Raw genomic sequence first — 13,096 nt, 5'->3', positions numbered from 1 at the left:
ACCACCAAACACTTCCTTTCTCTTTATCTCACAGCTTTGTTTTCACCCCTGCGTTCTTAATTTTTGGCACTCTTCCTGTCTTTCTGTTTTCTTTCTTTCTCTCTTTTTTGACTCTCTGTTGCCTTGAGTCAAAGTCTATTTATGAAAATTGAGGCCAGACTCCCCCAGAAATGTCTCTATGCCCATCAACTGCACCCTACTCAGTTAGCACTGCCAAGTAGAAAATAAACATGGTAGTGTTAGACCTGGCATCTTTTGGCTTGATTTTCCCTGTATTTTTGCTGCAGGTCTTCTGTTTTTGACTGTGTGCTGCATTTAGTTTTTGCTGGATTTAGGACTCCGGGCACTTTACCTCTGCTGACCAGCGCTGAAGTGCAAGAGTTCCCTGTGTAAATTGGATTGATGATTGGGTTAGCCATGATTGGCATATTTGATTTACTAGTAAGTCCCTAGTCGAGTGAACCTGGTGTGCCCTGGGCCTGTAAATCAAATGCTCCAAGTGGGCTTGCAGCATTCATTGTGCCACCCACAAGAGTAGCCCTGCGAAGATGTCTCAGGCCTGCCACTGCAGTGCCTGAGTGTGCAGTTTTAAACTGCCATTTCGACCTGCCAAGTGCACCCACTTGCCCGCCTCAAACCTTCACTTTTATTCCATGTAAGGCACCCCTAAGGAAGGCCCTAGGTAGCCCCATGGGCAGGGTGCAGTGTATGTAAAAGGTAGGGCATGTACTGCTGTGTTTTACATGTCCTAATAGTGAAATACTGCTAATTTCGTTTTTCAGTATTGCAAGTCCAATCTCTTCTATAGGGTAACATGAGGATTGCTTTGAAATATATTTTAAGTGTAATTTCCCATCTGGAGCAGATAGAGATTTAGAGTTTGGGGTCTCTGAACTCACAATTTAATAGTACATATTTTGGTTAAGTTGGTTTTTAAATTGCATGTTTGAGAATGCCACTTTTAAGAAAGTTGGCATTTTCTTGTGTAACCATTCTGTGCCTCCGCCTGTCTGTGGAATCCACATCTGGTGAGGATGATAGTTGGACTCTTGTGCATTCATTCTAGTCAGTTATAAAAAGGGAGTTAAGGTGTGCCTTGCATATCCTGACTGGCCATCACCAGGCTGATGGGCCTTCCTGACCTAGAATGTTGGGAGAAGTTGTCACTAACAGCTGAATAGGGCTGTGCCTGTCCTCACACAAAGCTGTCTCCGCCCACTTGTAGTGTGTCTGGAGCCCAGTCAGGGAAAGGCAGGGTCTTGTGCACTACAAAAACTTCCTTTTGAGGTTTTCCTACTTCAAAATCAGAAACAGGTATAAATACTGGAGTTGTGAGACCATATCTTCAGAACACTTCTGGACTAAAGGACATTCTGCCAGGAAGGAGAGCTGGATCCTGTAGGAGGGAATTAAATCTGCCTGTTGCTTTGATGTGCTGGCCTGCTGCTTGCTGCTTCTGTCCTGGGAGTGAAAGGACTGGACTTTGCTCTCTGTATCCTGCTTCCAAGGTTTTCCAAGGGCTTGTGTGTGCTTGCCTCCAGCTGAGAAGTCTCACGGCCATCCAAGTCTTCACCTACCAATGCTTCTGCTGAGAGTCCTGACTTTGCAGGTGGTGCCAAATCCAGTTTTGGGGCCCTTGGAAGTAGAATCTGGTGAACTGAAGGAGAAAATCTATGCATCGACTCCGAGCATCTGTTTTTATCAACGCAAACTTCGATGCATCGCCACTGCCGACACCGGAGCGTTCTTCCCAATCGGCATATCGATCACGGCTTTCACCACTGGCCCCAGCTTTCCATCGCAGAACATCAGAAGAACCACTGTAGTGTGAGATTTGACCACAGCATCACCAAAGTCCATGATGCACCGCTCCAACTCCAATGCAGCTCCTGCTTCGCGGTTGTGGAATCGACGTATTGAATTTAGTTTTCACCGCATTGCCTCTGGGCTCCGATTTCCTCAACAACGTTGCCCAGCAGTAAAGAATTAAGGCTGTATGTCCGGAGATGGATGCATCACCTCCCCTTTCAGTAAGAAACTGATGCATCGCCTCCCCTGATAGCAAGGAACTGACGCATCACCTCTCCTGCGTAGCAGTAAGGAACCAACGCATTATCTCCCCTTGCAGTAAGGAACCAACACTTCATCTCCCTTGGGAATAAGGAACCGACTCATCGCTTTGCTTTTCAGGCACCTCCCCTTCACATTGCACCATTTTTTTAATTTTGATGCATCACAGGTACTTTGTGGTAAAATCAATCAATCAATCTATCAGGGAGATGTGAAGGTCGCTACTCACAGTGTAAGGGTCTCAAGGCGCTGGGGAGAAGAGGGATGCAGCTCCCGTGAGTCAAAGAGCCAGGTCTTGAGGGTTTTCCTGAAGATGTCCGATGTTGATTGGGAGATCATTCCAGGTCTTTGCCGCTATGTAGGGGAAGGCTCTTCCACCCGTTCTGGATCTGTGGATGCACAGGGTTTTGGTGAGGGTGAGGTCTGCGGATCGGAGGATTATTTTGGGTGCCTGGAAGGAGATTTTTTCATTAAGATATTTGGTCTGGTGTCGTGGAGGCATTTGTAGGCATGGGTGAGTATCTTGGAGGTTACTCTCTTCTCGACAGGGAGGCAGTTGAGGTCTCGCAGGTGTTGGGTGATGTGTTTGTGGCAAGGGATACCAAGGTTTAGTCTGGCTGTGGTGTTCTGTATGGTCTGAAGCTTGTGGAGCAGAGATTTGTTGATCCAGGCGTAGAGGGCATTTCCATAGTCCAGTCTTCTGGTGCATGGGTGACAGTCTTTCTTGATTGAGGGGGACCCATTTGAAGGTCTTGTGGAGGGGGTTGAAGCAGGTGGAGGTGACGGCATTTATCTGTCAGGTCATAGTGAGGGAGGAGTCAAGTTTGATGCCGAGGTTCCAGACGTGGTCCAAGGGGTTGGCTGAGCTGCCGAGGGCTGTGGGCCTCTAGGTGTTGTCCCATGCAGAGGACGAGGGGCAGAGGACAAGGAGTTCTGTCTTTTCTGAGTTAAACTTCAGGCAGCTGCTGCTCATCCAGGATGCAACGTACTTCCTGGAAGCTGAGTCTGGTATTGAGGGGGTCCTTAGTGAGGGAGAGTATGAGCTGGGTATTGTCGGCATAGGATACTATGCTGAGTCCATGCTGTCTGACAATGGCGGCGACGGGGGCCATGTAGATGTTGAAGAGCATGGGGCTGAGCAATGATCCTTGGGGTACTCCGCAGTTGATCTCTGTGGGTTTGGAGAGGAAGGGCGGATGTCTGATTCTTTGGGTTCTACCGGTGAGGAAGGAGTGGAGCCAGTAAAGGGTGGTTCCCTGTATGCCAGCGTCGTGGAGTCTGACAGTGAGTGGGAGATGGTGTTGAAGGCTGCAGTGTGGTCTTGGTCAAGGAGCGTCTGTGGCGGTGAGTAGGGTGGTATCGGTGCTGTTGTTGCTGCGGAATCCAGATTTGGAGGGGTTGAGGATGAAGTTCTGTTCAATTAATTTCGTTAGTTGGACGTTGATGATCTTCTCGGTGACATTGGCCGCAAAAGGGAGGCGAGAGATGGCTCAGTCAATAGTTCATGCGGTCCATTAGGTCTGCAGAGGGCTTCTTGAGGAGGGATTTGACTTCTGCACTTTTCCAGTCATCAGGGAAAGTGCTGGCTTCAAAGGTGGCATTGATGGTGCGTCATAGCTCAGGTGCGATGATGGTGGAGGCTCTGTGGAAGATATGCGAAGGGCAGGGGTCCATGGGGACCCCTGAGTGTATGCCTTTCATGGTCGATACGGTGTCTTTGGTGGGGACTGGGGCACAGGTGAAGATGGTGGGCTGGAAGTCATTGCTGGTGGGAGTCGTGGATTTGGGGTCCAGAGTAGGGGTGGGCGGAATTTGCGTAATGGCGTTACGCAAATCTCCGCGAAACGGTAAAAAATCTCCGCGAACACGCAGAAATTCCGCGAACACGCGGAATTGCTTGTTCGCGATGCTTTTTTCCTGTTCACAATTGCTGTTTGCGTGCTCGGGGAGAAATATCTCGCGAACACGCATTTTGAGAACGCGAACAAGCAAAAATTTCGCGAAATCGCGGAAAGCAGACTTTAGAGCAATTTCGCGTTTTCCGCGGAACGCGAAATTACGCAAATTACGCAAATTCCGCGAGCGGAACGGAATTCACCGCCCAGGCCTAGTCCAGAGTCTGCTCGATGAAATTGTCATAGAGGGATATTATTTTCAGGTGGAAGTAGGAGCCGAGTGTATTGCAGAGGTCCTGAGAGGGTGTGGGGTCTGTGGCTTTGCTGAGGGGCTTGGTCAATTCCTGGATATTGCTGAAGAGTTCCCCGGAGTTGCTGACATTGATGTGGATTTTGTTTCAGATGAAGGCCCTTTTGGTGGATCTGATGAGTTGGTGGTATTTGTCATGGCCTTCCTGTATGTGGTGTGGTCTTTTGGAGTTTTGCTGTTTGTCCAATTCTTCTCGAGATGTCTGCAGATGTGTCTGGATTCTTGGAGGTCGGCAGTGAACCAGGTGGCCTTCCCAGGGTGTTGTTTGTCAGGGTTGCGGAGGGGGGCGAGTTTGTCTACGCAGTTGGTGATCCATCTGTGAAGTTGTTTGGCTGCGGAGTTGGCGACGGTCGAGGGGCAACTCAGATGAGAGGGGCAACTCAGATGAGAGTGGAGTTGAGTTGCTCCGCAGTGACCTTGCTCGAGTTACTTCATGGAGAGCGAGGTGCAGGTTTGGGGGCAGTGGATTTGTCAGCGTAGAAGTGTGCGCAGTAGTAGTCCATCCAGGAGGGTTACATGGTGTGACTGGAGTGGATGTTGTTACCCCCTGCGAAGATGGAGTCGAAGGTGTGTCCTGCCTTGTGGGTGGGAGTGGTTAAAAGTTGTTTCAGTCTGAGGTTCGGGAGGTTGTCCATTTGGAGGTGTTTGGTGGTGGACGGGGAGTTACTTGTGCTGCAGGTGGTGAGTTGGAGGGAGCTCTTATGTGCGATGGCGAGTCCTCCACCTGGGAGGTTGGGGCGGTCCTTCCTCTGTATATTCTATCCGTCTGGATGGTGGTGTTGATGTCAGGGAGGATGTGGGATTGGTCCATGATTCCATGAAAAGGAGACATCTGGAGGGAGGGTGTCGAGGAGGTCCCAGATCTCTACAGCATGTCTGTACAGGGAGAGCACATTGAGGAGGATGCAGCTCAAGTCTTCGAGGGGCTAGCGTCCGGCATGGAGGGGATGGTGGTAGGGGTGTGGCGTATGGTGAAGGTTTCTCAGCAGTGTCGGCAGGAGAACTGGCTGTGGGTGATGTTCGGCATAGACAGCTGGCCGTTGTAGTTCCTTTCAGGGTTGAGTGCGAAGAGGACAGCAGAGTCATAGCAGTGGTGGTCGGAGAACCAGGGTCCCTGGAGCTGGTTGCAGTCGGGTCATGGAGGGGCAGCAGTCGCAATTAAATAGGGAAGGGGAGGGAAGTGCAGCTGGGAGGTGGGATTGGGAACCGGCAGGGGCCGCTGGGGCAGCAGCGGCAGTAAAAGGGCGGCATAAACGGGCACGGAGGACACAAGCAAGGGCGCAGGTAACATGGCAGGCAAAATAGACAGAAAGACAGAAGACTAAAATTAAAGGCAGAAAGTTAATGGCACAATAACAAAATACAAAAAGACAGACAAAAAACACGGGCACAAAGACGGACAACAGCGGACTAGCAGAAGAGAAAGGCTCTCCCACTGGACCACCAGGGATGAGGCACAGGCAGGAGTCTGCGGGTGGAAGAGGTTCTCGAACACCTACCTAACAAAGAGTTGTAGGGGCAGCAGCAGAAGCACAACAGCGGAGCAGCTGGGAAGGAGAGCAGAGTCTTTGACCAGGAGGTCAGAGGTCTTGCTCTCATAGATCCATAGATTCCTATGGACATTTGCTTAACCTTTGAAAAGTGATATCTTAACTTGTGTTTATTGGATTTTTGTCATTTTAGTCTTGGTTTATTCAGATAAATATTGGCTATTTTTTTAACTGGTGTAGACTCATTTTGCAGTGTTTTCACTGTCTTACTGTGTGTGTATGTACAAATGCCTTACACATTGCCTTTAAGATAAGCCTGACTGCTCGTGCCAAGCTACCACGGGGTGAGCAGGGGATATCTTAGCTGTGTTACTCCCCTACTCTGACTAGCGTGAGGGCCCCTACTTGGACATGGTGCACACCACTGGACACTGGAGACTGCATTTCTAACAGGTATGATGACATTTCTTCTGTTCCCCTACCTGCATGACGGATCACTGATAGAATATTGGAACAAAAAATATTGTGTGGACAGAATATCCTGTCAAAAATATTGAGGAACAAAATGTCGCCAATTAAGGGCAAATAAGGAAGTATAGGATATATATATATACATATATATATATATATATATATTACCTACTGGCAGTCGCCAGTAGGTAGTTATAGTTAGGACCTATTTTCCATAGGAAATCCGCAACATTCTATTTAGAATAACGTTTGCTTCGATTGATGAATCTTCGCGAAAATTTCCAAACTTTTGCCAGCTCCGGTCCACTCCGATCCTGAAAATTTCACGGTGATTCGTCAAGCGGGGGCCGAGAAAAAAGGGGGGTCCCAAAACGCGTTTTCTCCATGCATTTTCCCATAGGACCTGTTGACGCAACTACAGCCTGAAGTGCTGAACGGAATTACACCAAATTTGGCAAAGAGGTAGTCCTCAGTTCAGACTCGTGCCTTTTGCTTAAATGGTGTAAATCCGTTCAGTAGTTCCTGAGAAAATCAAAAGTAAAATCACATATATATCTGGTCGGAGCCTAACCACACATCTCATCGTGAGATCTGATTGGCTGTCAGCTCTTCATCCAAGAAGTGTTGGCAGCCATCTTGGGACCAATATACATGATAGCACCTCATTAAAAAGCATTGCAGTTAATAGAAGGTTTTAAGACTTTAGTTACATTATAAATCATTTGTTGATGGTACCATAGTCATTTTAGGAATTGTGGTGTGTTCTAAGGTGATTTTACCATGTGAAAAAGCCTTCTGCTGTGATATCATGAATCATGTTTGAGAGAAAACTATTTTCTCATGCTTTTCCCACAGAGGATTGGAAGGTGATCTATAAGCTAAACTGAGAGCATATTTTCTGTAAATTCACATTATCTTTCTCAGTCATGTGAGAATGAAGTCTGACATTCTCAGTAAAACATGTACATCCAACAAGGGCAGAGACTGTCAGTTGATTCCTTTGTGTTCTACTGCAGCTTCCCAGAGTGTTCTAAAGAACAACTAGAGCGCTAACAGTCCTATTTATGACAAACGTATGGCACACCTGAAGCCATAAAGTGGTAACTCTTAAAACATTTAATTTAAAAAGGAACAAAACGAGGGAGTTCATTTTGCCATAGAAAGTATGATTAGTGCTGCATAAAGAAAAATGAGGGCACATTGTGAGTGACTTCTCAAATCCTCTTCTATTTCAGTAAAAAATTCTGACATGCAGACTGAAATATGCACTTTCAATACCAGCAGCAGACTTCCCTGGTGAGCAGTGGGCTTTACTACAGTGATCTAATAAGCAACTAGAGTGCTAACATCCTGAATTTATGGCAAATGTGTGACACATCTGAATGCCTTCTTGATGGAATCAAAGTAAAAAACTGAAAGTATTTCCTACTGAGGAGACTGTTGTAAATGAGGAAATTAGGAAACATCATAACAAATAAGTCTCCCAAAATGGCCACCAGAGACAAAAGAGCCCAAATGTAGCCCAAATATCACCCAGATGTAGCCCAAGTATAGCCCAATGACAGAATGTCCCAGAGTGTTCTAACGAACAACTAGAGCACTAACAGTCTTACTTATGACAAAAGTATGGCACACTTGAAGGCATCTTGATTGGAATAAAGTGGTAACATTTAAAACATTTAATTTACAAAGGAACAGAATGAGGGGGTTCATTTTGCCACAGAAATTATGATTAGTGCTGCAGAAAGAAAAATTAGGGCACATTTTGACTTCTCAAATCCTCTTCTATTTCATAAAAACAGTCTGACATGCAGACTGAAACATGCACTTTGAATACCAGCAGCAGACTGCCCTGGTGAGCAGTAGCTTTACTACAGTGATCTAATGAGCAACTAGAGTGCTAACATTCAGAATTTATGGCAAATGTGTGACACATCTGAATGCCTTCTTGATGGAACCAAAGAAAAAAACTGAAAGTATTTCCTACTGAGGAGGCTGCAGTAAATGAGGAAATTAGGAAACTTCATAACAAATAAATCTCCCAAGATGGCCACCAGAGACAAAAGAGCCCAAATGTAGCCCAAATATCACCCAGATGTAGCCCAAGTATAGCCCAATGACAGAATGTCCCAGAGTGTTCTAACGAAAAACTAGAGCGCTAACAGTCTTACTTATGACAAAAGTATGGCACACCTGAAAACCATCTTGATTGGAATAAAGTGGTAACACTTAAAACATTTAATTCACAAAGGAACAAAATTAGGGGGTTCATTTTCCCATAGAAATTATGATTAGTTCTGCAGAAAGAAAAATTAGGGCACATTTTGACTTCTCAAATCCTCTTCTATTTCATAAACAAATTCTGACATGCAGACTGAAACATACACTTTTACTACCAGCAGCAGACTTCCGTGGTGAGCAGTAGCTTTACTACAGTGATCTAATGAGCAACTAGAGTGCTAACATTCAGAATTTATGGCAAATGTGTGACTTATCTGAATACCTTCTTGATGGAATCAACTTAAAAAACTGAAAGCATTTCCTACTGCGGAGACTGCAGTAAATGAGAAAATTAGGAAACTTCATAGCAAATAAATCTCCCAAGATGGCCACCAGAGACAAAAGAGCCCAAATGCAGCACAAATATCACCCAGATGTAGCCCACATGTAGCCCAATGACAGAAGTGTGCAAAACACTTATTTTTTGTGTATTTGCAGTTTTATATAGTGCAGACTTGTCAGGTATTGGAGTGCTTTACATGAGCATTGGTTACATCACACAAGATCAAATTCATTTTGGTTGTAGACATGGGGAGATTAAGTGATTTGACCAGAATCACAGAATGTTGAGGTGAAGCAGAAACTCCAACCTGGTTCCCCAGTTGCAAAGTCTGCTGCTCTGGAAGTAACACCACATCCTCTCCCCTAGGTGCAACATGTAATCAAGTGGTCAACTGGATAAAAAAACATAAAGATTACAAATAATTTAAAAGTTCTTTGTCGCTATTTGAAAACTCAGAAAATATGTCCTCATTTAAGTTTTGTAGAGCACTAACCATAATTTTGATGCAAATAAGACCCTCTCATATATGTAATTTCTAAAGGAAATACTCTAGGTATTACAGTTTTGATTACATCAAGATGAAGGCAGGCGTTCCAAACCTTTGTAATAAATATAGAATGTTAGCAATCTAGTTGTTCATTGGGATACTGTTGAGAGGCAGAGGCCAGGGGCACGGACTCTGAAAATTGAAGGCAGGTAGGAGAGTGCAGAGGCAACAATTTGACCACACTGGGCAGGCAGGAAGGGCAGTAGCAGCACAACAGACTATGGAGGGCAGTGGAAAGGGGACAGGGGCAACAAACCAACAATACAGGACTGGCAAGAGAGGCTGTGGCAATATAATAGACCATTGTGGGCAGAAGGAAGAGGCAGTGGTAGTACAACCATACATGCCAACAGACCCGTTTCAGCCAGGAAACGTCCAAGGTTTTAAAGCTCAAATGGGCTTTATTTGATCTGTCTCCTGTCTACAATCTCCTCTTTTTCAATGTAACTCAAAGGGGAAAATCAATACCCCAGTTTTTTTTCAAAATCTCCCTCTTACCAAGTTCAAAATGTTCGCAAGTATGGTACATTGGATCATGGTAGGCAGGAGGAATTGGGGTAGGGACATGGACTCGGATAACAGAGGACAGAAGGGACATGGAGACGTGCCCCAAACTGACCCTGCAGGGCAGGCATCAGGGTTTGCAGCAGCACAATACACCACACAGCGCATGCGGGACGGGAGTGCAGCACAACAATCCATAGAAAGCAATAGGGAGGGGACAAGACCATGACCATGGACAACAGAGAACAGAGGGTAAAGAGGCAATGGTAGCTAGCTGACCATAATGGACAGACAGGAGAGGAAGCTGTAGCATAACAGACCATAAAGGGCAGGAGGGACGGATCAGGGGCATTACAATGGAACAGACAAGCCAGGAGGGAGGGAATAGGGTCTGCACATGGAAACAGAGGGCTGGGGGCAAGGGGGCAGGGCAGGAGCAGCAAGATGACCATGGAGGTCAGGCAGGATCAGCACTAGAAACAAAACACACCATGGAGAGCAACAATGAGACTATGATGGCATACACACAGACCATGGAGGGAAGGTGGGAGGGGGTCAGGGGCAGCTAGCTGACCACACAGGGAAGGTGGGAGGGGCCATGGCAGCACAGAAGACCATGCATGGCAAGCGGGAGGGTTAGTGGCAGCACAATGGCTATGAGGGGAAAGAAGGAGGGTGCAGGGGCATGCACAAAGGACCATGGAGGATAGGAGGGAGGGTCAGGACCTGGACACAAACAAGAGAGTTCAGGGGAAGGGGCCTCACAACAGACCACGTGGGGCAGGCAGGAGGAGCAGTTGCAGCACAACAGACCAGGGAGGGCAGAAGAGTGTGGCAGTAAAATGGACCATGGAGGACAGGAGGAAGGGGATAGGGGCATGGCATGTGGACAGGCAGGGTGGAGGTGACAGGTTACAGTCATCTGACAATGCTAGGCAGGTGGGAGGGGAGTTGTAGCTCAACAGACTACTCAGAGTAGATAGGAGTGGCAGGTCCATGGAACATGGTGGGCAAAAAGGATGGATCAGGGGCATGCACAAAGACATCGGGGGCAGGGGGAAGGAGAATAGGGGCAGCAAGCTAAGCACAGAGGCTAAGCAGGAGGTCAATGATGGGCCATAGAATTGGGCAATGGAGGGCAGGAGGAGTGGACTGGTACATCATGCTAAATGGAGGGCAGTGGCAGCACATCAGACCATGCATGGCAGGAGGGAGGAGGCTAGTCTATGGATTCAGACAACAGAGGATAGGGAGGAGGTGGATGGGGCAGCAAGCTAACTGTTCAGAGAAGGTGGGTATTAGGAACTTGACTGTTTTTAAAATGTGTGTCTATGCGAACTACTTAAAATATGAACAAGTATGCAGCTTAATCTCACTTTTATTCAGGAAGAAGAGGACGTTTGTGACTGTGACTCCGGGCTCACTTGGCAGAAACACCCCCTGACCCTCCACCCCCCAGCGCAAAATGTAATGCCCGTGAAAAGAGTAGGTGGACGCAGTGTTATATAGAACATAGTCCTGCGAGCACGATTGAAAATGAAAACTAGATATAGTATATGGTATAAACTATGCACCAAAAAGTGTAATATAAGATGAACCGGGCATGAAATATAACATGCAATACATTGTGCGCAATGACAGATTCATTGGAGAGCGCGAGATAGCCCAGGCACTAGCGCGTGCTATGCAATATGCACCTTGGAGTGTAATATGCACAGGGCAGTGTTGTGTAACCTAATTAGTCTCTAAAGTTGTAATATAAAATATGTGCTGGGGAGTATAATGTTGCATATGCACTGTGCCAAAGATATGGATCCCAGATTGTAATATGTATGGCATAGCGCTGTGCGTTATAACATAGGCATCGAGGAAGGCACGCTAGATGGGGCAATATAACCCGTGCGAAGGCAAGTGTGGCATGACATATTCACGGGGTGGTGTTACAGTGCACATGGGCTAGAGAGTGCCATAGCATACGCACTAGCTGGTGGAATACAACACAGAGGTGTGAGGCACTCGGCGGGCATTGGTGGGTGTAACACAGCATTGGGCTCAGCCAGGAGCACGCTGTGACTCTCAAGTGAGGTTCGTCTCCTTTACAGAGAGTAAAATAAAAAGTATTACACATCCGGCGATGGATGTGTGTTTAATTAACCGTGAGGAGGGGTTTCTTGCATAGTTTGGTCAAATTTTTGTCGAATCCCTTTGAATGGCTTGGTGTGCGTGTATATTAAATGTGCCCCTCAATAGCTACCCATGTTTGTATAAATAAACGACAAGGGTGTCTACTTGGAGAGTACCCACCGGCGGGGGCGGCGAGATTAGGCACGGTAGGGCGTCAGACACGTCAGAGCTTCACTAGCAGTGTAAATACATTCCATGTGGATTCATTCTATGCATAGTCGCCTTTTAATGAATATCACGCAAATCGTCATGGCGATAGGTACATACGGTTTGTCCAGCATGTCCTAGGTGTTTCTATAAATATATATATTTTTTTAAATAATAAAATGCAAAGGCCGGCCCCGGGGGATGGGGTGCCCGGGCCATAAGTGGCCTGAGGAGGGGGGCAATGCAGCCCCCTCCTAAAGAAAAAAAAAAAAAGGCCATGACCCGGGGGTTGGAGTCCCCGGGGCTGATTAAGGCCTTGATTAAGGCCTTGGGAGGGCCAAATTATTTTTTTTCAACAAAAAAAATTAGGGTGCAGGCCCTGGGGGATGGGGTCCCCAGGGCCAGTAAATTAGAAAAAGAAGGGGGGGCACACAGCCCTCCTTCTTAAAAAAATAGGATAAAGAAAAGACCGGCATCGCGCCGGAGGCCACGCCCCTCCTTGCAGCACTCTGCACACGCGCCCCCTGGACAGTTGTAAGGTGGGGCATTAATTCCCCTTCAACACTGAGGGTCCCTGAGGGCCAACTAGCCCAACAGGTATCTCCAGTATGCGCCAGGGAGCTGCGTTGCAGACAAGTGTTCTGAGGCCACGCCCCTTTTTACACCTCTATGCAACGCAGCTTTGTGGCGCTTACTGGAGGTACCTAGTGGGCTAGTTTCACCCTAGGGACCCTTAGGATTCAAGGTGACTTAATCTCTCAACTTAGAACGGCCACAGGGTGCGTTTACACAGTGGTGAAGGGAGAGGACGGGGCCTGAGGTGACGTGTGCAAACACGCCCTGTGGCGCGTTTTAAATTGGGGAAATAATTCCCTTTCAATCCTGAGAGACCCTGGGGGCCAACTAGCCCACAAG

This window comes from Triturus cristatus, chromosome 9, assembly GCF_964204655.1.
Source record: "Triturus cristatus chromosome 9, aTriCri1.1, whole genome shotgun sequence".
NCBI lineage: Eukaryota > Metazoa > Chordata > Amphibia > Caudata > Salamandridae > Triturus > Triturus cristatus.
Note: the sequence above shows the minus strand (reverse complement) of the source record.